Here is a 25,580-nt window from a genome sequence, read left to right on the forward strand (position 1 = left end):
AGTACGGTTTTTGCTACATTCCACAAACTTTGATGTTTTACTTTGATTTTCAATTAATTCAAAATATTTTAAAGTTTCTCTTGAAACTTTTTCTTTGACCCATGTGTTATTTAAAATTGTGTTGTTTAATTTCCAAATATTTGGGGATTTTCCAGCCACTTTTCTGTTACTGATTTCTAAATTAATCCCAATATGGTCTGAGAACATAATTTGTATGATTTCTACTCTTTCAAAATTGTTAAGGCATATTTTGTGGCCAGGAACGTGGTCTACTTTGGTGGACGTTCCATGTGACCCTGAGAAGAATGTGTATTCTACTGTTGTTAGATGAAGTATTCTAAAAATGTCAATTAGATTCAGTTGATTGATGTGCTGTTCAGTTCAACTGTATACTTACTGATTTTCTGTCTGTGGGATCTTGTAATTACTGACAGAAAAAGATAGGTTTTAAAAAATACATGTCATTTGGATTTTAACCATGCTAATAAGTGTGTAGCGATATCTCATTGTTGTTTTTATTTATTGTTTCATCTCCAAACAATCTCAAAGTTTCAGAAAATTTCCAAATACAGTAAAAAGATTTTTTTCCTCTCCTGAACTACTTGAGTATAAGTTACTTATCTAATGTTCCACCATCTTTGTACACTTTAGGGTGTATTTCCTACAAACATGGACATTTTCCAACATTAATCCAATACAACCATATACATCAGCCTCTCAGGCCATCTCAGTCAACAGTGCTAAGGGATATACATATACATATACCTGTAGGTGTATACATTACATCTATATTTATTTATTTATATACCTCTATATACCTCTATCTCTATTTATGTCTATCTATATATCTATATTAAAAATCTTAAATTCATACCTGAACCTCCAATTCCTAGTCCAACATAACAGTGTTCAATCTAGTTTTCTCCCTTTCCATTCTAGCACTCGCTGCTGTTCTCATCCCACCCTGGCTCTGATACCCTGGGCCACTGCAGCTCCCTGTCACCCCCACATTGATGTTGATGCCTGCCTTCCTTGGTCCCACCTAATGGTTTTGGTACTGAATATTCAGGAAAAGAAGGGGAGTGAAGAACAGGGGGAGATGTAGAGAAAGGAATGAACAGATTTGGCAGAGACTTAGGAGATAGAATAAATAGGACTTGATGACTAATGAGATGTGGAGGTGGAGGAGAAGCAGGAGTCACAGGTGATGCTCAGGGATGATTCAGGTAGAGAACAGAGAACAGAAACAGGCTTGGGGAATGTGTGGGAGTGGGATGGACATGGTGGAAATGCAGCTTGAGAGAGAAATCTGGCTTCCAGTATCGATTTGGTGTTCATCAGATTATATATAATATTTAACGACATGGAGGGAATTCCCTACAGTTCCCTGTAGTCCAGTGGTTAGCATTCAGCCCTTTCACTGCCATGGTCCAGGTTCAATCCCTGGTTGGGGAACTAAGATCCTAAAAAAAAAAAAAAAAAAGGGCATGGAAGCAGATGGTACTTCCCCAGGAACATATATGTCAATTAAAAGAGAAGAAATCCTAGAGAAGAAGTCTGTAGAGCACTCTAAGAAGTGGGCAGAGAATAAGAGTGAGCTATGACAGAGAAGAAGCAGCTTGCAGAGTGTCAGAGAAGGCTAGGGAAGGAGGTCGGCTGAGGCAGATGTTGTCAACAATTCAAGTAAGATGAGGACAGAAACATGCCTCCTGGGTTCAGCCATGGAGTGAGTTAGTGACTACCACTGTCAGTCAAGTAGGTGGGAGTGGTGATGGTAGGGACAGTTGACTGAAAAGGGAATGCCAGTTTAGAAAGTGTAGAAAGTAAGTAGCAACTGTCTCAGGAAATTTGTGAATCAGCAAAGAAAAATAAAAGGTCTAAGTGGGTGGGGGGACAGACAGTCAATATTGATGAGAGGATTATGCAAGTTAAAATACTGTTGGAAGGTATTGAAGACCCAGGGATGAGGGGAAGTAAATGCTGTAGGTCTCTGATGAGGCTAAAGGTCAGTTACTGTCGTACTTGAGGGAGAGCAAACATCACCTAGAAAACTTAAAAATTGCACAGTTCTTTGATGCTGAATCTAGAGGTTCTGATTTTGAAGGTTTGGACTGAGGCTTCTGTACCTTGTCAAGCCTTCCGTGCCTAGGTGATAACGATGCTGGTATTTCACAGATGATACTTTGAGAAACAAGAGAAGAAAAAAGGATGGAAAGCACCATGGTAGGATTCTCTGGGGACGGAAAAAGAGATGTTTCATCCATTATAACAGGAGCAGGTGTCGGCACGTGTGTTGTCTGGAGATAGAAAGTTTAGTGGTTCTTGTCTGGTGTGTTCTGTTTTCTCTATGAATGAAATAGGGGGTGCATTTTTCCTTGGGAATGAGGGGTCAAGAAGTTCGAAGAGAGTGGCAAAGATTGGAAATACATAGCATGGAGAATGGGAAATTGTGTATGAGTAAAATAAAGAGGGATTTCTGAGAAGTTTGAGAACCGAGATGAGGTTTATAAATTATGAATTTATAGTGGCAATTGTCTGCAGTGTTTTTCACTTATCTCTGAGTCCAGTATCCCAGTGTGAGCACTGAGAAAATGGTCAGCTGGATTGATCTAGGGTTTGTGTTTTGTCAGGTATGAAAGATAGAAAGATAATGCAGAAAGGAATTGTGTTTAGTCCCAACAAAATTGTTGAGATGATGAAATCCAAAATGAACAAGAGAAGTTAAAGACAGGACTCTAATGAGGCAAAGGGAGATGGGGCAAGGAGCAGAGGTCTCAGAGGAGCCCCGCATGGACGGCCAGAGCTTTGTGGTCACTGGGGGGAATTCCTGATGGAAAGATTTCCATTTCTGTTGTTCTGGGCGAAGCTAAACTGTGTAGGTTGTGGTCATGGGAGTGGAATAATAATGTAGAGTGGAGACAAAGGTCACTAGAGATGAAAGAGGTCAAGGAAGGTAGACGCCAAGGCCTTTCTTTGGTGGGATGTCTCCAACAGCTTTACCTTTCTAGCACACTAGAAATAGGACGGGCCAAATTACACATGTATTATTTTTGTCTGAATGTGCATTTAAATCAATGCATTACTTCTGTAAAGGAAGAACCTATCCAGAGTGAGCTCTAATGACAGAGTGTCTTTGTTACTTCAAGGAGCTCAGAGGCTCAGAAATCAGATCACTTACCTTACTCTGCTTAAGGGAAAAGCAGCTTAGATAAAGATACTAATTAAATCAGTATCCCTCTTTTCCTTATTGTGAGTAACTTAAAAATGGCCGTATAACTGCTTTTATAAGTATGGTCGTCAGAGCCCCTGCATTAAAATCACATGGGGGCGATAGTTCAAAATGCATACTCCTGGGGTCAACACTAGACTTATTAATACAGTTGACTAGAGTGGGGAGCTGAGTTGGGTGGAGCTGGAATCTGTATTTTAACTAGATCTTCAAAAGACTCTCATGCACACACTATACGTAGACATACACACGCGTGTACGTGAGTACACGTGCTTCCTGTGTGCGAGGAGCATGTAAGTCTGTTGTTGATGCCCGGGATTCATGTCCAGACCCACATTCTCTGAAGTGTGCCCTCTCTGTGCTTCACTGGAACACATTTTCATTCTAGCAGCTCTAGCTCCCTTTCTTACATAAATGCTAATACAGAGAATAGAGACAGCAATAAACTGCCTCCCTGCTTGTTACTCTAAGGGATACAGAATATTCTCCAGGGGGTTTTAAGCAAATATTTTTTTACAGATTTTACCTTTGGGTGAATTACCGAGCTTGACTCCGTGTTACCTACCCCCAGTGAGGGCACAATCTTTGAACTCTTAAAAACTAAATATCACATTCACTGATTTTTTTTAATGAAGCTGTATGTTAGTCCAGGGTGAACTGGTGAAGAAGAATTTCAGGTTTCCAAATGTCAAAGAAAGGACAACACCACAGCCTGCTTTAAGAAGAAACCAAATGTTCTAATTAACATTTTTATCTTTGACATTTCCTGACTGCCTTTATATGTCCCTGGGGCTATTTTTGTAGTTTAACTTTTAAAAATAAAAATCCCATATTCACTCTTACCCCATTTTTATAGGCAGTTAATCTCACATAGTTCATCTGCTCTGTTGATTTACATTGCTAATGCCACTTAAGGTAATCAGGAAGCTTACAACATTTTGGTCTGTTTAGTTTAATGCAGCAATCGTCTGAGATAAAAGTACCAGTTATTCTGTTCCAATAACAAACTCAATAAATTTTTTTCTCGGGGTTAATGTATTCTCTTACTTCAGTTTTCCTTTACACTTTGTCTTCATTTCCAAAAAGCATCACATTTATTCCTATGCTTCGTTTCCTATTCAGCATTTGGATACAGCCATTGACATCTATCAGGTTCTCAATAACTCATTTGAAAGTTCTCCAGCTCCCCTTGCCCCTGGTATTTTTAAAAGGATTCATAAAAAACCTGAAAAGATGGAATTATAGCAAGTTTACATTCTGCAGCTGGTTTGCACATCATAGAGCAAGTTGTGTTGTGACATTAAAAGAAAAAGAAGGTGGAAGGAATAAAATGGTCATTTATTAAGCAATACTTTATGCCAGAATACGTGCTAAATGTGCTGTATCTTCTTTCATTAATCCTCACCAAAATTTTGGTAGTTGGGATTATGATAACTACTTTTACAGATTAAGAAATAGGTAAGGCTCCAAGAGGTAAAGTAATTCACTCAAGTTCTCCTTTTTCATCAAGTATCCCCCAAACCATTTATATTTTCAATATCTTTATCTTTCCCAGATCCTTTCCCTTATTATATAACATGTTAACAATCTCAGAACCTAAAAAAACAAATCTTCCTTTGACTGTAACTCTGTAACATTTGTTTTCTTCACAGCCAACATCTGGAGGGAGCTGTCTATGTTCTTTGTTTTTGCTCCTTCACATCTTAACCGGAAACAATCTAGCTTCGACTTCAACCTTCTAATAATTAAGCACGGGCCTTAGCACAAAAGAATCGTCCACTCTGGTCCTCACCTGGCTTGCAACACTCAGTGCTACGTTTGACTCACTAGCAGGGTTGTTAACCAGATGAAAAGAGTTAATTCAAGAAATTCAGAAGTGTTCATGGCACGTAGGAAATGGCATTGTTTGTATTATGTATTATATATTATATATGTATTATATATTATATATGTATATTATATATATATATATATTTTTTTTTTCCCTCCTGCATGTTATGCTGTTTTAACATCTTAAAAATATCCCTTTCTGGCTGGGGAGAGACTGCTCCTCCCGGGGCTAACCAATTCCTAGAGGCAAGCTAGGGCTCAGCTGGGAGCATGGCCTTGATATGCAAACTAAGCAGTCCGGAGCCTGGCTTCCTCTATCTGGCCACTGCACCCCAGGAGATGATATTCCTTTGCCTTAATTATCCTAAGGCCAGGTACCAGGCAACTAGAGACCATCTCTATATCCCAAAGCTCGCTGAAATTATTCAAACCAGCCAGCCCTAAACTGTTTACTTGCCCTGCTTTGTCTCTCCTGCAGAAACCCCAATAAAGGCCACGGTCTAAGTGCTCCCCTGCTTCCTGTCTTCTGCCTCCTGACTCCCCTGGTGTTTTTCCACGTGGCACTGGGTGCTGTGCTATGTCTTCTGTTTCTAGGACCTGTGAGTATAATACATTTGTTTTCCTGAATCACTCCTTTGTCTCCTCTTGTGGCCCCCAATGACTGACCATCTCATAAAAAAAGCCAACAGAAACCCTCATTGTTAGCTGTTGTTGATGTGTGGCAGCGGTTGGTACTCCTAGGCTTCTATTAACACGGTGATCGGGGTCTCTATCCACCTTACAAATTGTACATTTTTAGTTTATTTTACTAGTTTCTGTTTTCCTTACTGCCCTTAGACTCAGTCAAGAGGGGTCCTTGCTCCAGGTTTCACATTAAAAAAAATCAGTAATATTGAGATGTAATACAGGTACAATAACTATCATTGATTATTGTTTTTTAACTATAATAAGATTAGGTAGTCATTCATTTTTTGTTAAAAAAAAATCCGTTGGCATAAGGAGGAACAATATCTGTAACGCTCTAGATCTCAAGTGGCAGTATCACCAGTGTTCATTTTATTTATATCTCAATATGTATTAACTATATTATCTTTATATGTTCTTTTGTATGCTTCAGATATCACATGCTACGAATGTAGTTAACTATTTAAGTGTTGACAGATACGTAGAGTCCTATAACTTCCACCATAATCATAAACATTTCCCTTCCCCCAAAATGCCTCCTGCCTCTTCGAATCAATCTTCTCCCCCTATTCTTGGTCTTTGGCAACAGTTAATCTTTCTGTCATTGTAGTTTTGTCTTCTCTAAAATTGTGTATAAATGGAAACTACAGTATTTAGTCTTTGGTGTCTGGATTCTTCCACATAGCATCGCAGTTCTGAGATTCAGGCATGTTGTTCCATAGCAGTAATTTGTTCTTTTTTATAGCTGAGAAGTGTATGATTATTATGCAAACACCAGGCAACGGACATTTGTGTTGTTTCTAGTTTTGAGCTGTTAGGAATAAAACTGCTATAAACATTTGAATACAAGTCCTTGTGTGGACATACGTCTTAGTTTCTATGAGGTTTACCTGGGGATAAGGGAGGGGAGGGATGAATTGGGAGACTGGGATTGACATATACACACTACTATATATAAAATAGATAACTAATAAGAACTTACTATATAGCACAGGGCACTCTACTCAGTACTCTGTAACAACCTATATGGGAAAAGAATCTAAAAAAATAGAGTATAACTGATTCACTTTGCTGTACACCTGACACTACACAACATTGTACAATAAATCAACTATATTCCAGTAAAAATTAAAAATAATTTTCTATGGAGTAAATATCTCAAAGTGGGATATTTGGATCTTATGGTGAGTAGATGTTTAACTTTATAAGAAAATGCCAAACCGTTTTCCAAAGTGGTTACACCCTCTTCCATTCCTGAGCAATCTATGACAGTTTCCATACCTCCACATTCTTTTTTTTTTAAAATAATTTTTATTGGAGTATAATTGCTTCACAATACTATGTTAGTTTCTGTTTTACAACAAAGTGAATCAGCCATATGCATACATATGTCCCCATATCCCCTCCTTGAGCTTCCCTCCCATCCTCCCTACCCAACCCGTCTAGGTCATTGCAAAGCACCGAGCTGATCTCGCTGTGCTACGCAGCTGCTTCCCACCATCCAACTATTTTACATTCGGTAGTGTATACATGTCGATGCTACTCTCACTTTGCCCCAGCTTCCCCCTCGCACCCTGTGTCTTCAAGTCCATTCTCTGTGTCTACATCTTTATTCCTGCCCTGCAACTAGGTTCATCAGTACCATTTTTTTTTTGATTCCTTATGTATGCGTTAACATGTGGTATTTGTTTTTCTCTTTCTGACTTACTTCACTCTGATCAATGGTATAGAATGCCCAGAGATAAACCCATGCACGTATGGGTACCTAATTTATGACAAAGGAGATAAGAACATACAATGGAGAAAAGACAGCCTCTTCAATAAGTGGTTCTGGGAAAACTGGACAGCTACATGTAAAAGAATGAAATTAGAACACTCCCTAACACCATACACAAAATAAACTCCAAATGGATTAAAGACTTAAATGTAAGACCAGACACTATAAAACTCTTAGAGGAAAACATAGGAAAAACACTCTTTGACATAAACCACAAGATCTTTTTTGACCCACTTCCTAGAATAACTGAAATTAAAACAAAAGTTAAAAAATGGGACTTAATTAAACTTAAAAGCTTTTGCACAGCAAAGGAAACCATAAACAAGTCATAGCTCCACATTCTTTAACTCCCTTTCTTTTTCTTTTCTTTTTTTTTTTTTTGGCATGTGGGATCTTGGTTCCTTGACCAGGGATCGAACCCATGCCCCCTGCATTGGGAGCACAGAGTCTTAACCACCGGACCACCAGGGAAGTCCCCATAGCTCCACATTGTTGCCAGCACTTAGTCTTCTAAAAATTTAAGCTGTGCTAGTGGATGTGTAGTGGTAACTCTTTCTGGTTTTTAATTTGCCTTTCCCTGATGGCTAATGAAGCCAAGCACCCTTTCATGTGCATATTTGTCTTTCTTCTGTGATATGTCCTGTTTAAATCTTTTGCTCATTTCTTAAGTTGGGCGGTTCTCTTTGTTTTGTTGATTTGTAAGAGTTTTTAAGTATTCTAGATACAAGGTATTTTCCTACATTTTCTTCTAGAAGTTTTAGAGTTTTAGGTCCAATATTTAGGTCTATGGTTCATTTTAAATTAAGTTGTATATAGAGTGAGAGTTAGGAATCAAGCTTAATTTTTTTTTTTTTAATGTATGGATATCCAATAGTTCCAGCTCCATCAGATGAAAAGCCTGTTCTTTCTGAATTGAATTACTTGGGTATCTTTGTGAAAAAACAATTGACCAAAAATATGTGGATCTATTTCTGGCCTCTCTTCTGTTGCATTGATCTATCTTGTCTAGTTTTTCAAAGTGGAATCTTAAATCATTGATTTGACACATTCTTTTCTAATATAACCATTTAATGTTAAAAATCCTCTAAATGTTGCTTTAGCTGCATCTCATACATTTTTGCATTTTCATTCAGTTTAAATTTAAATTTCTCTTGTGATATTTTTTTCTTGATGTGTTATTTAGAGGTGTGTTATTCGATTTCTGCATTATTTAGGGGATTTTCCAGATATCCTTTTGTTAGACATTTTTAGTTTAACTTGGTTATGGTCAGAGAAGATACTTTTGTGTGATTTTAATCCCTTTAAATTTTTTGAGGCTTGTTTTGTGATCTAGAATATGGTTTATTTTGGTGAACGTTACATGTTCACTGGAAAAGAATGTGTATTCTGACGCCATGTGGAGTGTTTCATAAATGTCAATTAGGTAAAGTTGGTTGAAGTGATAATTCAGGTGTTTTATATTCTGGCTGATTTTTCATCTACTTGTCCATCAATTGCTAATAGAGAAATGTTGTGATCTGCTAATATAATTATGATTTTATTTCTCTTTACAGTTCTATTACTGTGGATTTGTTTGTTTCCCCTTTTAGTGCTACCAATTTTGTTTTATGTATTTTGAAGCTCTGTTATTAATAACGGTACATAAAAGTTGAGGATTGTTATGTCCTCTGGATGTATTAGTGCCTTTATTATTATGAAATGTTTCTCTTTATTCCTGACAATATATTTTTGTTTTGAAATCTTTTTCTGATATTAATATAGCCACTCCAGCTTTTTGTAGATTAGTGTTTTCATGGTATATCTTTAGCTAGTCAATTACATTTCAAAGGATTCAAAATGAGAAAAATATATTTTATATTTCCCCACATATTTATCATTTCTGGCATTCTTCATTCCTTGTGTAGTTTAAATCATCCGCTGGTATTTTTCTTATGCCTGAAGGACTTCCTTTAACATTATTTGTAATCCAAGTGTCCTGCTGGAGGCCGGAGAATAAATTCAACCCCAGTCACTCCTTCATGGTCAGAGGCAAAATCAAGGATTTCAGTCCTACTCTGCAGAGAGTGGTCCTGCTCTGGCCCTTCTATGGCAGTGCCCTTCCCTACAGTGTGAGGATTCTGTGTGGCAAAAAGGATATTCCCACCCAAAACCTGTGTTCTCCTTCCATCTAGACCATATTCTTGATCATCAGAACCCAGGAGTTTCCTATTTGGACAGCACAAGCTGGCTTCTAGCCTGGCCTTTCCCTGAGTCATTCTCTTGATGGAGGACCTAGGAGGGGCTATTTGCTGGGATGATGTGGTCAAAGCCCAAATATCCACCTATATGCCTCAGAGGCCCCTTGTGGTATAAGATGGATCCAGGGTGGGAAAAGAAGGGAGGTGGAACATCAGGGGCCAGCTTCTCCCCAAGCACCACATTCTGGCATGGAATTTCAAGTCCAAGAATTCTAAATTCAATCTAGCATTCTGGAACGTTATGATAATATATTTTTCAAGGTAGGAGAATCAATGTATTTTAATTAACAGTGTGTTCATTCTATGTATAACTTTTAAGTCTTAAACCTATAGAAAGTGGGCCTTTGTTTGGACTTTTGCCCCAGACTTGGCAAATGTCAGGTATGGGCTGGCTTTTTCTTCTTACTACCCTCTAAATGTATGTGCAAATTCTTGAATTTGCCCTTTGTCCTCTTCCCTTATCACTCTATAGACTGGATGATGATCTCTGTTCCCAAAATTTCCACTAACACAGTTATAGGATGGTACAAGTATACATTATGAGTAGGTTCTACAGAATCAGTGGGGACAAGTGTACAAACAAGACTGGGAATGGCATCCTGGGTGGAGGAGGGGAAGAAAGAATATGCCCTTAGGCAGTAGTGTATTAAACTGAGAAGTTCGTGAATAAATCAGAAAGGGCCAAGCAGTGTAATGGGTGAGTCTGTGCTCTAGAACCAGGCTGCCTGGGATCAAATTCTGTTCCTCCCACTTACAACCTGTGAGACTTTGGGTAAGTTTCCCAATCCATTTGTGCCTCAGTTTCCTCATCTATACAACGGGCATTATAATAGCATCCACCTCGTAGGCTTATCTTAAAGACTAATGATTTAATAATTATAAAACAGTTGGAAGAATGCCTGAGAAATAGTAAATTCTCAATGCATTTTAGCTAATATATGAATGAGGTACAGTGAATTAATTCCCTGGCAGTCCAGTGGTTAGGACTCAGTGCTTTCAGTGCCATGGCCCAGGTTCAGTCCTTGGTTGGGGAACCAAGATCCTATAAGCTGTGTGGTGTGGCCAAAAATTTTTTGAAAAATGATAAAATAAAATAAAATAGGTACATTTTCAGGATTCAGGTTGGGTTTTTCTATATGTCTCTGTTGCATATTTTAGAATTGGATAATTTTTACTTTCCAATATTAGGATAATCTCTGGTTCTAGATGCATTTACTTCAAAGCTGGCTAGACGCTCACCAGTTCTATCTCCTCTTCCTGGGAACATGGGTAGACTTTATTTCCAAGCTTTCTTTGCTGTTAGGCTGGGGCTGGAAAAAGAAATGTGTACAGAATTGATGTGTATAACTTTTAGGCATGGTCATAAATCCTCTGAGTTACACTCCTCTCTCTTACCCCATCTGAGGACTGGATTATTCCAGGATTACCTTGAATTTGTAAAATGGCAAAGCCATAAGATAGAAGCACTTGTGTTACTAAGGCACAACTTGCAAGAGAACAACTCAAGAGAACCACCAAACCAGGAATATTTGCACTGAACTTGAATTAAAAAAATTTTTTAATTGCATTAAGCCAGTAAGATTTTAGATTGTCTGCTACAGCAGTTAACCTATTCAAGTACAAATATTTATATGTTGAAGTGGAGTCCTTTCATAACAAAAATATGAAATCTATGTTATTAGCTTAGTGATTGGCTGTGGTCAGTAAAGAAACTGAAACTGACAGCTGGAAAAGTGGTAACCTTGTTATGCGGTGGCAAGACATTTGGTAAAACATTTTCCTGTGAACACTTGGAAGGTAACACGTGCCTATTGAAATTGAACTCCAGGTGAAGAATTGAGAAATATAACCCCAGTGGAGTGTGGTTTTTATTGGCTGCGTTTGGCCAAGAAAATGCTTGAAAAATAGATGGTTAGTTTGCAAGCATAAATGAAAGGGAATAGAGAGAGTCTCGAAATTCAGTTTTGCAGAGTTGAAAAGTCAGCTGTTTGTAGACTCTAAACCGTGAAAAATGAAATTAAAAAAAAAAAAAACTTTAAGCACTAGCAGTCCAGTAAATCTTTTCAGGTGAATAAAATGATTCACAAAAAAAGATCAGTTTAAGGACAGGGTATTCTCCTTAAAAGTTATAGCCTCAAGTAGCTATTATTAAATTGAGAGATTCTTATGGTGGCAAAGAAGCAGAGAGATAAAACGTATTTGGGAATTATGTCTAGGGAAGATCTTTGAATGTGGTTTCTGGCACTTACAACTGCTGGGAAGCAAATTGGTCAGAAGCCTATTAAGTTTTTTGTTTTTGAAAAATTTCAAGGACTTTAATATCTCTTGAGGAATAAGAGATTGGGTTTCCATACAAGACAAAAACTGTGATCAGAAAAGGTGCTGTTTAGGGCAAAGAAAATATGTGTAATGGAAAAAGAAGAAGCCTATTAAGTTTTTGAGGAATTTTTATTTCCAAATAAGCCACATGCTAAACAAATTAAAAAAAAAAAAAAACCTGATTTGACCGCTTTAGACTTCAAACAACCACTGGGACTCCACACTTCTGTAAGCATGAGGGAGGCTAACTTCCAGCATTCCCAAAAAAGACATGCCCCCTCTCTCCCACTTCACATGTGGCCAAAGAGGATAGCGGACAAGGTGAAGGTCACAGAGGAAAGAAGCAGGGCCACAAAGAAGGATGGACAGTGGTATTCCTCTTGGAGAACACAAGAAAAACCTTATCAAACAACTTTTCCTATCACCATTTTGGAATCCTTCACATTTTCTGCCCAGAATGACTTCAGTATTGCTGTAGACCATTGACTTCTAGGCTTTTCCATGTGTTCCCTTTGTAAATGGGGCTGTTTATTACTGTTATCTTGGCTCTGTTACACCGTTGTGTACTGGCTGTGTGTGTGGTGGTGGGCAGATAACTTATCTTTTAATTCATAGACCATCAGAACACAAGGAGCCATAAATAGCCCTATTGGAAGAACTGTGCATCACCTGGAGATCCAAACTCACCTAGATGTGGTGATTGGGTGTGACTTTGGGGTCTTCGCTGGTGAGAGGGTGAGTGTGCTTTGTATGTAGGGGCAAGAGTGAGCTGAGAATTTGGTGGCCAGAGGAAGTCTGGCAGAGACTGACTAGATGCTCAGCAATCATCTCTCTCTTCCTGAGCACAGAAAAGATTGCATTTCTCAATTTCTCTTGAAGTTAGATTAAAATAGTGCGGGCCACTGTTGGTCAATTATATGTTGTAGAAGTGATGCATGCCACTTCCAGGACTGGCCACAGAACCTTTGTGCAACTCCTCATCCCCTTCTTTTATCTGTCAGGGCTACATTGAAGCCACAGGATGGAAGTAGCCTGGTTCCTGAGGTGCAGCTTGGAGAATCACCTGGCCAGGAATGTTTACCTTGGAATTTATATCAGCAAGAAAATACCTTGATCATGTTCAGTCACTGCAATTTTGCGGGTGTTTTTTTTCCAGCGGGCAGCATGTCCTGAATAATACACCACACCACACATTGTGAGGATGGAGAGTAATCACTTAAAGTGACATCTTTGTTGTTAGAGACGGAATGAACGCAATTTCTTACTCTGATCTCCAGCATGACCTCTAACCCGGAAGGGATTCAAAATACTGAGTCAGATGTTTACAAGGAGGATAATGCTGGTGGTGGTCTGGGAGGTTCTTTTAGTGGTGGAGTCCTCTGGGATTTCAAGAGAGATATCTGAAGAAGGGTGGGCATGAAAATAAATCAATGAGTTTGCCACCCCTAATTCAGTATTTTTGAGAAAATAAATATTGTCTAGAGGAGGAAGGGCAGAGTATGATCCATCTGCCAGAGTGTTAGGTTCAAGGATACCCCTCTCCTTCCAAGGTTCACAAGAGCTCCTTTTGTGTGGGCCTGAGCTCTGAAGTTTGTTTAGGGTGAATATTATAGTTTCAGAAGTGACCACTAGAAGGTGTGTGTGTGTGTGTGTGTGTGTGTGTGTGTGTGTGTTTCCTCAGGGTGTGCTAGTCTCATTGCAGGGATATCTTTGAATTTTGGCTGGAATAGTCCATGGAAATATTGCAAGTCCAGAATTGGGAAAGCAGAAGTAACTGTTAAGGAGCCTCCCAGGACAAGTGTTTATTGTAGTACGTGTTCTAGAAGTTCCTTTCTTTTCATCACTGCACAATATTGCCTAAGGGCCCAGATAATAGTTTGGGGGGGTGTGGACACGATATGAAATCTTTACATCAGACATTTGATTATTAACTATTTTAGGGCAAAAATGATCTTCAGCCATGAACAGATCCTGAAGATAGCATTAAAGGAGGTATGCTTAAAGAATCAGTGATGAGTTATGTAATATTGATATTTGTCTTTCTCTGTCTGACTTACTTCACTTAGTAAGATAGCCTCTAGGCTCATCTATGTTGCTGCAAATGGCATTATTTCGTTCTTTTTTATGGCTGAGTAACAGATACACACTATTGTATATAAAATAGATAAACAACAAGGACCTACTGTATAGCACAGGGAACTCTACTCAACATTCTGTAATATCGTATATGGGAAAAGAATCTGAAAAAGAATGGAGATATATATATATATATATATATATATATATATATATATAAAAAAACTGGTTCACTTCGCTGTACACCTGAAACTAACACAACATTGTACATCAACTATACTCCAGTAAAAATTTCAAAAAAAGAATCATTGATGAGATTACAGGAATCATGTCAATCTGTTCTAGGAAATCAGATGAATTTTAGATGAGATATTTTTCTGTGAACTCCAATAAGATAAACAGCAAGAACTAATTCCCTGATGTAACTTACCTGGGAAAAAATTCTCCTCCCATTGTATCTTGAACTCATTGCAATCAGACTTTTACACCTCTCCTCTAAAATGACTCTCATAAATATCACTAAGGACTCTATGTTGCTTACCCAGTGGTTGTTTTTCAGTCTTATTTTGTCCTCCAGTAGTACTTGACGCATGATTTACTATGGTTTCCTTGGAATAGCTGCTCCATTTGGATTCCAGGACATCTCACTCACCTGGGTTTTCTTTAGTCTCTCGTTTTAAGTTCTTACTTTCTTTGCCGGTCTCTCCTCATCTCCCTGACATTTACATAAATGTTAGTGTTCCCCAGACTTACTCTTTACATCTTTTTTTCTTTTCTATCTATACTCATACGTTTGGTGACCTCACCTACTCTCTTGGTTTTAAATGCCAAACATATGCTCACGATTTCTAGATTTATATCCCCACACTGTACCTCTTCTCTGAACTCCAGACTCATATACCAAAATGCCTTCTGGAATCTTCTCTTTATTTTTTTAGCAGCCATCACAAAATGTACTCCTGATACTCCCCTGACAAGCCTTCTTCTCATGTGCTTTTCCCATATCCATAAATTACAACTCAGCCCTTCCAGTAGCTGAGGCCAACGGCCTTCATATAGCCCTTAATTCACCTCTCATGCTTCAGTTTATGTGAAAGAGCAAGTCCTTTGTTTTGACCTTCAATGTATATCTAGACTACAACTCCCTTTCACTGTCTTGGGCTTCTGCTTCTGGATATGATGAAATAGTTTATATCCAAACAACCTTCTTCAGAGAACGACTAGAAAACCTGGATAAAACACAGAAGAAAATCAACTCGAAGGCATCTGAGAGCTGTCAGTGCATCCACGACTTGCTTTACTGAGATCTCAGAGAGAAGATAATTTACTGAGACAAGGGCAGAATTTTATGTCATTATTCCTCTTATGTGTTGATTCATAAACTGCATGATGTAAAAAGCTCAGCAGCTCATCAAGGAGTTAGGCGGCAAAAGGCAAAGAAGCTAATTAGAACTTTCCTTGGCCTCATGGAGCAGAGGGGACATCGGAGCTGAGAGATTACAAGGATTTGGTGACCCAAGATCCCCAAGTGAAGAAAAACGCAAAAGAGTGAGTCTGATATTCTGCACTACTTTTTCCCACCAAAGCATATGTCTCTTCATAAGAGGTTAAGGGCTGAGAGGCCAGGAAGCTAAGCAGATGTATTTTTCAGCCTCATAGTGCTAGGGAGACAATATTTAGAGTTCAGGGTCCCTGTAAACTTACCAAGCTTTCAGTTAAAACTCCTGAAGGTCTACATCCTAGGAGTAATGGAGAACCCAAAATAGGCTTTTCAGAGACTGAAATCCAGTCTTGAATAAGTTATTTCTGATCAGACAGAGTAAGATCAGCTGCTCCTACTCAAATTTTTGCCCAAAGTTAACATAAATCCTCTCAGGTAGACGATAATACCGTCCATAATCTCTACATTTTTTCATGACACAATGTCATTTAATAAAATGTAGCCAGTAGTGTGCATCAGTAAAAATTATAAGTTATCAAAATCAAAGATGACAAAAATCGATACACATAACGCATACAGACCCACAGTTGATCCAGTTATCAGGCTTATTAGATATAGATGCTAAAATAACTACGACGAATATGTTCAAGAAGATAGATGACAAGCTGGAGAGTATCAGCAGAGAATAGGGATCAATTTTTAAAATTAAATCAACTGATATTATAAAATTGAAAACCACAGTCATGGAAGCTAAGTTCTTAATAGCTAAGTTTAATATAAGATTAGATACGATAGAAGAATGAGTTAATAAATTGGAAGAAGGCCAGAAGGAAAATCTCAAGAACAAAGAATAGAGAAAGGAAGACATTGAGATTTCCAAAAAATGCATAAGCGATCCATGGGAGAGTAAGAGTCTGACATAAGGATAGAGTCACATATGGGGCAGAGGAAGCTAACGGGACAGAAGCAGTGGTCAAAGGGCTGGCTAATGCTGACTATTTCCCACAACTGATGGAAGAAATTAAGCAATAGATTCAAGAAGTACTTAGAACCACAAGTGGGATAAATACTAAGAAAAACACACAGAGGTGCCTCAAAATAAGGCGGCTGAAACCATGACAGAGAAAATCTCAAAAATAGCTAGACAAAAAAAATGACACTTTTAAAAGGATCAATAGTCTGTTAGCTGGTGTCTTAAAAGAAATGATGCAAGTTAGATTAAAAAAATAAAAGAAATGCCATCTTTACAATGCTGAAAGAAAATTAGTCTATCACACAACAAGCACTCAAGTAAAGATAAAACAACTGGGGAGGTCACACCGTAATCTGTCACCTGTGTCCTAAAGACAAACAGTGTGGAGATAGTGTGCTCTGAGATTCTGGTACACCTCAGACTTATTCTGACTGTTCTGCCACATAACGCCAGAGAGAGTTGCAGTCTCCTTATAAGCATGAACTAGTTACAAGCGGAGATGGTTATTGAATTCTTGTTGGATCCCAATCTCCTCCCCCACCCTTCAGGAAGCGATTACAAAAGCTTCTTTGCCAGACTGCATAGTAGGAGGGAAGTGAACGATGTGGAATGTTTTCAGCAGAACAAAGATGCAAATGCGAGTGAAGCAGATGAGAGGAACCTAGGAATTGTAAGCCTAGCTAGTAGCTAGCCACCGGAATCCAACAATCCTAGCACTTGGCCCCTAAATCAGCGGCTCTACAGTGGCCGCTTAATTCCTTTGATGGTGGTTGGAGAGGCCAAAGAGTTAAAGAGGAACCAGCTCTGATGGGATTACGATACACCTGGACAGAGTGCGGCAACCTAGGGAGGGCTGTGAAGAACAGATGGGATGTTTGGGGAAGAAATGTCTTTATCTGAATGTACTGAGTTGACTTTTTAAAAATAGTATTGTGTTCAGTGCTAGGATGGGAAATTTTTTTACTGGAGTAAGGACTTATTAGGGAAAGTGACCCACAGGAAATTATAAGCGAATTTCTGGGGGGCAGAGGGGGACTATGCAATCATGGTGTGCTGGGGCCAGCTTCCACTGGTGGTGAGAACCAACTGTGCACTTTTCTCCCTAACCTCATGTTCAGTGATGTGTTTGGTAGCTTGAAATCTGCCATAGTGAATTCGACAAATCAGGGCTCCTTCACTCTCACCCCCTGAGAGCCAGTTGGTAAACATTTGCCAGTACGCCACTGGAGCTATGTCATATGACAGATTTCATAGCGTGAATTACTGGGACAATCTGAACAGATGGACGTCTTTTAAATGTTATCCCATTGTATAACTCAAGCTTAGACTTTTCTCTTAAGATCCAGTTCCATTTTTCTCTTACCTTCTGCACCTTACCCGTGGTTTGACAATAAGCACTTTAAATTTGTCTAAAATCCATTATCTCCTCTTCCAGGCTAGTTTTTCTTCAGGCGTTCTTTATTGTATTTCTTAACAATGTAACCTAGGGACTCAAATCAGAATCGTAGATGCCTCTCTGGTTATTCTCCGATGATCACTGGGTCTTGACAGATCAACCTAATTAGCATAGACTATACATATTTATTTTCTCATTTCCTCTATTGATCTACTATTGTCTTTGGTTCAGGCCCTCAGACTCTTTTGCCTCATCCAGTGTCTTCGAACACTCAGGTCATTAGAATACTTACATCCCATGAAAATCTGGTAAAATACAGACACCCATGCTTCTTTTCTAGAGATTTGGGTTCAGTTCTGAGGAGAATTCTGGAGTCTGTATTTTTAACAGGTGATCCAGAATTCAGACAAATGTAATCCTCAGCTAAGGTTGGAAAGTATTCAGATACAGAATAGAAATCAAAACGTCTCATCTTGAAATTGAAACCCAGCCATAATCTGTCCTCTGCCTGTTTTTCTAGCTTTATCTCTCACTCTTTTCAGCACATCTTTTACTTCTCATATTATTTCACCAAATATTTATTGTGCTCCAACTGTGTATCAGAGCCAGTCTTAGGTGCCGGCCATTACAGTGGTGAAAACAGACAAGTTGTTTGTATATAAATAAGGCAGGCGTCACGGTTTTGGGGGTCACCAAACACACCGTTCCTAGGCATGCCTTTACACTTTTGTTCTTTATGTTCCTTTGGTCTGGGGTGCCGTTTTGCTTAGCAGCCTTCTCTGATTACCTTCTTGTTTGTGTCACCATTGCTCCCAGTTCATTCCTCTATTCTACGTACAAGGTTGATTTCCTTGTCCTTCTCTCTTACTAGACTTCTAACTCCTTATAGGCAGTTTTCAACCCCTCATGTCTAGACCAGTAATTGACATAAAATAGTTCTCAACCATGTATTGAATGAATATTACTCAACTACTAAGTAACACAGAAGGGATTTAAATTTAGGAATATCTGACCCCAAAGTCATGTCCTTTTAACTCGACTGCACTCTCTCAGTACAGTGTGGTTTACCTTGTCAGAAGAGCCATTCTTCAGTCATTTAAGGAGGATCAAATGATGCTTGCAAACAGAACTACTACCCATCCAAAGGGAGACGTGCCAATTCACCACTTTAGTTGGTCAATGTCTAATCCAGATTGGAAAGTTCATGCCAAAGATTTGAGATTTATTAAACTAACAAAAGAAGAAGACAAATATGTCCCTTTATCTTGGTCTAAATAGACATAACTTTACCATGCAGATACGTTAACCCTAACTCAGAAAGGTGACAGGCTAAGACTAGATAATGCTATTTCCTAATATTAATCTAACCAACTAAACTTATTTCTAGGTGTAGGTCAAACACAGTACCTGGCACACAAAATTCCTCAGGAGCATTTCAGAAATCTTGGATTAGAAGAGGAGGGTGATATAGTTTGGCAGAAAATGAACATCACTCTCAGTCAATGTAAGCATCCACTTCATTGAGGAAATTAATGCAACTCCTATGGTTTTTATTCTTAAGCTAAAAAAATTTGTGCAGCAAAAGCTAATGGCTAAAAGTTAGAGTGTCTTGTCACCTGATTTGGGAAATAAGTGCTGACCCTGCTAGTTCTATTAAAAATGCTGTCCATAAAATACACTTAGACTAGCTGGCACAAGTTATTTTAGGACGGTGGGAAGGACCATGATTAATAAAAACTTCTCTTCCCCTTCTAATTAATTCACAGCATTGCCACCAGAGTGTTCTTCCTGTATCATAAATATGATTATGTCACCCCCCCTGAAAAACTTTTGATGACTCCACATTTCCTATAAGAAAATGTGTAAATTCCTCAGCTTCGTGTGTGTTTTCTACAACCTGATCGTCACATATCTTTCTATTCACAATTCTTCTCAGTTCCAAATGCAAATACACATTGCATTCTTTAATTCTTTAATTGTTCACCCATAAATGTCTGTTGATTTCCCACGGCTGTGTCCTTGACCATCTGTTTTATCTGCCTTCATGCCTTTACTTCTGGTCTCGTGGCAAACTCCTAATATCACTCTTGTTTTTCCCATTCCTAACCATCCCTCAAGGATGATTCATTGTTTTCTCATCTATGTTCACGCATAATTTATACATAAGTGTATGAATCAAACCTTAGGGCACATGGTCTGACAAGCACAAGTATAATTAAGGGAACAAATAATCAAAACGGTTCCAGAAAATTTGGAGTATGTGGTTGCTATAATTATGACATTTATCACTAGTCCTTGGGTCTGTATGAATCTGTCAATTATTTCTTGCCCATTTCTCATTTATTTATTCAATAAATATAGTTAAGGGCCTGTCTTGTGTTATACGCTGTCATAGGCGAGGGAGCTATAAGAGGAAAGGAGAAATTTGTGCTTTCATAGAATTACATTCTGTTCAAAGAGACAGTGAAGAAACAACTAACAAAATAATTTTTTTCTTTTTGGATGCACCACACAGCTTGTGGGTTCTTAGTTCCCCAACCAGGGATTGAACCTGCGCCCTTAGCAGTGAAAGCACAGAGTCCTAACCACTGGGCCACCAGGGAATTCCCAAACAAAATAATTTCAAATCGTGGTAATTACTATGGAGAAAATAAGATTTTATGATATGATAGAGGGTGACCTAAGAGGTGGGAGTGGGCAACCTCATATATGGGGCAATTTCTGTAGTAGAGAGATTTCCTATAGTGTGACAAGAAAAAGACTCACAATATAATAGAAAAATGTAGAGAAGGTTCAAATAAAAAATTTTTTTAAATTCACAGAAAAACAAACCCAGTGATCAACAAACATTTGAAATATCACTTTATATCCATTGAATTGGCGACATTAAAAAGAGCTGTAACAAACTTGTGGTTACCACAGCGGACAGGGTAAGGGGGAGTGGCAAATTAGGGGTATGGGATTAACAGATACAAACTACTATATATAAAAAATAGATAAGCAACACGGATATACTGTATAACAGAGGGAATTATACCCATTATCTTGTAATAACCTATAATGGAATACAGTGTGCAAAAATAATGAATTACTGTGATGTATACCTTAAACATAATATTGTAAATAAACTATAATTCAGTTTAAAAATAGAGCTATAAAACCCATTGCTAGTGAAGATACAGAGACTAGGGTTCTCTTGTACGTTGTCCGTGGAGTTGCAAAGCTCTGCAGCTTTTCTAGAAGGCAACATAGAAACATCTATTAAAACCTAAAATACACTTCCCCTTCAACTGAGAAATCCCACTCCTGGGAATCTACCTCACAGAAACACAAGCGCACGTTTGTATGGTCATATGTCAGAGGATGTATACTGTACCATTGTTTGTAGCGGCCAAAGGAACTTCAGCCAAGTGGCCAAAGAGAAAGCTTATGGATATAGGAAGGGCTGACTAAACTACAGTACATCCACATCACGGAATACTATGAGACCAACAAAAAGAGTGAAGTACTGTCCTTCCAGATGATTTGGAGGGATTCCCAAATTTTGATTTCCTTCATGATGGGTTTCATACCTTTATTAACACATTGATTGAGATAATATATAATGACTGAAAGATATTTTAGATTCCATTAGGTTTTAAACAAATTCATATTTTATTAATCCCAACATTTTCTCTATTTGAAATATGATAGCACATGTATTTGTGAGACATACTATTTATTCAGCCTACATGCAATGCCCAGTGTATACGAGGAGCTATAGAACATGGGCTCTGTGGCTTCTTTAGAGTCAAGTCCTCACGTTTGGAATGAATGAGCTGGACCACGGGAAGGATGCATGCTATTACACAAAGAGTTGAGTGGCAGTTAATATCTTAACAGTGTTTGCATTTTAAGACGTGGCAATTTATTCGTCTGATTACATCTTTGGTTTCTTTTGAGGCAATGTGGCTAACACTGCGGGGTGGGGTGAGATGAGTGAAAGAGGCTTCTCCATGATATTGTCAATCACAATACATGTAAAAGTCTATCCTGGCTTCCAGAGTGCAAAATTGTACTGATTATATTTACTGTTCCATGTCTCAAGCTTCATGTAAAAGCAAATTCAGGAGACTTCCCTAGTGACGCAGTGGTTAGGAATCCGCCTGCCAATGCAGGGGACACGGGTTCGAGCCCTGGTCCAGGAAGATCCCACATGCCACGGAGCAACTAAGCCCGTGTGCCACAACTATTGTGCCTAGAGCCCATGCTCCACAACAAGGGAAGCCACCGCAATGAGAAGCCCATACACTGCAATAAAGAGTAGCCCCTGCTCACCGCAACTAGAGAAAGCCCGCACCCAGCAATGAAGACCCAATGCAACCAAAAATAAAAATAAATAAGTAAATTAATTTTTAAAAATCACTTAAAAAAAAGCAAATTCAGGAAAACTTTATGTATGTTTTATAATAAAATATTTAAACATAAAAGAAAAATGGAGACATGTAACAAATACCTGTATACCTGGTACTGAGAACAGCAATGCTAAAATTTCTTCCTATCAGACTTGAAAAGACATAAAGTGTTACAGAAACTATTGAAGTTCTTCTCATATCTCTTCCCAGTCTCAGCTCTATTTCCATTGCTTGGATGGCATTTTAATGAATTCTAGCTGTACTTTATCTTCACATAGTGTGTAGAATCCAACACACTCTCAAAAGGACCTTAATAACAACAGCAAAGTCACCATACTTCAAAGCCAGAGTGGATTGTTACGTTGCATTTTTCTTAGTCTCTCTTACAGAGAAGAAAGGAACCTTCCCTGTCCCAAATCAAAGGACGATGGTATGCATTCTCTCCACTCACCTTGTAGTAAAGCACTAAGCAAGTCACTTCTGTGGTATAAGACATTGCAGTACTTCCATTAGCATTCTACATCTGCACCTTTTTGTTTTTATGCTGTTGGTAAATAAAGGAAAGCATAAATCGAACACCTTACTCTGAGCAGGTCCACATTCCATCAACACAGCCAGCTGAAATGCTGAATGTTTATTCAATCATCTGGTTAGCAAATTATTCAGCTGGCTTTCAAAAACACTTTATCATGGAAAATCTCAAAAGTATGCAAATGTGAGGACTAGTATAATAAACCCTCTTGTACCATCATCCAGCTTCAACAATGATCAAATCATGGCGATAATGGAAAAACTCAGATTTTTTCTTCCTGAGTAGGAAAGAACTCTAGATCTTCCCTACTGTGTGTTTCTTCTGTGTTTCTCCTTGACGACTCACCCAGAGCACTTCACTTCTGACACTTCTGGTTGCCAAATATGTGGAGGATTTTCCCCATACCAAGCATTTCTCTGTGACAGCTGGCTGTCGTACAGTTTAACTCAATTCAAATCCTACCTGCCTGGAGATAGTGTTAGGTCCCACAGGTTGAGGGCTCAGTCCCACAAGACTGCCCCATTCACTTCATATGCCTGTGGCAAGCCCAGCTTATCACCTATGCTTCTGCTAACCAGCTGTAGATCAGAGCTTCCAAGGCTCCTTCCTGGGGCTTGATTAATTTGCTAGAGCAGCTCACAGAACTCAAGGAAACAGTTACATTTACCAGTTTATTGAAGGGTATGATAAAGGATACAGATAAACAGCCAGATGAAGCGATATATAAGGCGAGGTCTGGGAGAGTGCTAAGCATAGGAGCTTCTGTCCCTGTGGAGTTGGGGTATGTTACCCTCCAGGTGTGTGTGTGTTTGTCACCCTGGAAGCTCCCAGAACCCTGTACTGTTGGGATTTTATGGAGGCTTCCTCACGTAAGTATGATCAATTATTAACTCCATTTCCAGCCCCTCTCCCCTCTCTGGAGGATTAGGGGTAGGGCTGAAAACTCCAAGCTTCTGATCATGGCTTGGTCTTTCTGGTGACCAGACCTCATCCAGGAACCATTCAAGAGTTCACCCAGGGTCACCTCAGTAAAAAAAAAAGAGAGACACTCCTAGTGCTCTTATCGCTTAGAAGTTTACAAGGGATCAAGGAGCCCTGTGTCGGGATGGGGATCAAAGACAAATATAGAAAAAGAGATGCTCCTAGTATTATCACAAGGGTTTTAGGAGCTCTGTGCCAGGAGCCAGGAGCAGAGACCAATACATATATATTCTGTTGTCTTAAAATGGCCAATCCTGTTTTCTCTCTAACCCTACCACTGTGTTATTATGAAGCAAATATCAAACATTGTGTAATTCTACCTATAAACATATCAGTATGAATCTTTAAAGGATAAGGATGCTTTTTAAAGAAACATAATCACCAGAAAGCATTATCACCCTTCAAATAATAGTATTTTGTTAATATTATCAAATATGAAGCAGTGTTCAAATTTCTCTGATTCACATTTTTTTCTGGGGTGTGTTTGAATTGGGATATAAATAAAGTCCATATCTTGCAATCGGTTGACATATCACTTAAAATCTCTTTCATGCTGTTCACCTCAATGAGGTTTCATGCGGTTCACCTCAATCTCTTTCTTTTTATTCTTGCTATTTGTTTTTGTTGTTGCTTTTCCAGAAAACAGGTCTTTTGTCCTGTGAAGTCTCCCATATGTGGATTTTGTTGATCACATTTCTGTAGTTTCCTTTAACATGTTCTCCAGTCCCCTGTATTTACTTAATTTGGAAGGTGGATATAGAGGCATAATCAGATTCAGATTTAATTCATTATTTCATTTCTGGGCAAGGTTTGGTTGTTTTTAAAAGCAATATTGATGAAATCGGTGTATGCAAAAGTGAAGAGAGTTGAGCGGTGAGGGAAAGGGGAGTTTTATTTGAAAACTTCCCTGGTGGTGCAGTGGTTAAGAATCTGCCTGCCAATGCAGGAGACACGGATTCGATCCCTGGTCTGGGAAGATCCCACATGTTGCGGAGCAACTAAGCCCTTGCACCACAACTACTGAGCCTGCGCTCTAGAGCCCATGAGCCACAGCTATTGAGCCCACGTGCCACAGCTACTGAAGCCCGTGCACCTAGAGCCCATGCTCCGCAACAAGAGAAGCTACTGCAATGAGAAGCCCGTGCACTGCAACGAAGAGTAGCCCCTGCTCGTCGCAACTAGAGAAAGCCCGCACGCAGCAAAGACCCGACGCAGCCAAAAATAAATAAATAAATTTATTTTAAAAATCTATTTTATTCAAAATTATGGCCTTAGAATTGTTCCTATTTAACATCTTTCAAATTGATCAGATATTTTTATATTCAAGACATGACCGGGAGACATCATCAAGGGCACAGTTGCCTCTGTGATGGATGTGAGAACGTGATGACCTTGGACCAGTGACAACTTCTTGTCTTTAAAGTCAAGTTCACGCTGACAATTCAGTAGCACAATTTGCGGGCTCATTTGAGAAAGAAAAAGATGACTACGGAACAAGAGTTGCAATCTGAATGGCACAGCGCTCGTGGTCATATCCTTATCTAATGTAGAGGTAAATGTGGGATGGTCCTTTCCACCTGCAATAGGATATTGGAATGAGATGCCAGTATGATAAAATCAGGTATAAAAGAGAATGGAAGACAAACACACATATGTGGTATTTAGCAAAGCAAATTTTGAATAGCAGTTCTTTGACAATTGTACCTTATTC

The 25,580-nt window shown here is 38.8% G+C and overlaps 1 protein-coding gene across 3 annotated transcripts in view; it reads left to right on the forward strand.

Annotated features, from left to right (window-relative positions):
- Positions 1 to 25,580, forward strand: part of FUT10 (fucosyltransferase 10) — a 242,347-nt gene that overhangs the window by 178,940 nt on the left and 37,827 nt on the right. For 2 of the 3 annotated variants that reach the window (XR_007474652.1, XR_007474653.1), the window contains exon 8: positions 5,538 to 5,658. The exons of the other annotated variant lie outside the window; for it this stretch is intronic. The gene's annotated coding sequence lies outside the window, so the exon portion shown is untranslated. The remainder of the gene's footprint in view (positions 1 to 5,537; positions 5,659 to 25,580) is intronic. 3 annotated transcript variants of the gene reach the window in all.

The sequence above is a fragment of the Orcinus orca genome, chromosome 21 (genome assembly GCF_937001465.1).
Source record: "Orcinus orca chromosome 21, mOrcOrc1.1, whole genome shotgun sequence".
NCBI classification, from domain to species: domain Eukaryota; kingdom Metazoa; phylum Chordata; class Mammalia; order Artiodactyla; family Delphinidae; genus Orcinus; species Orcinus orca.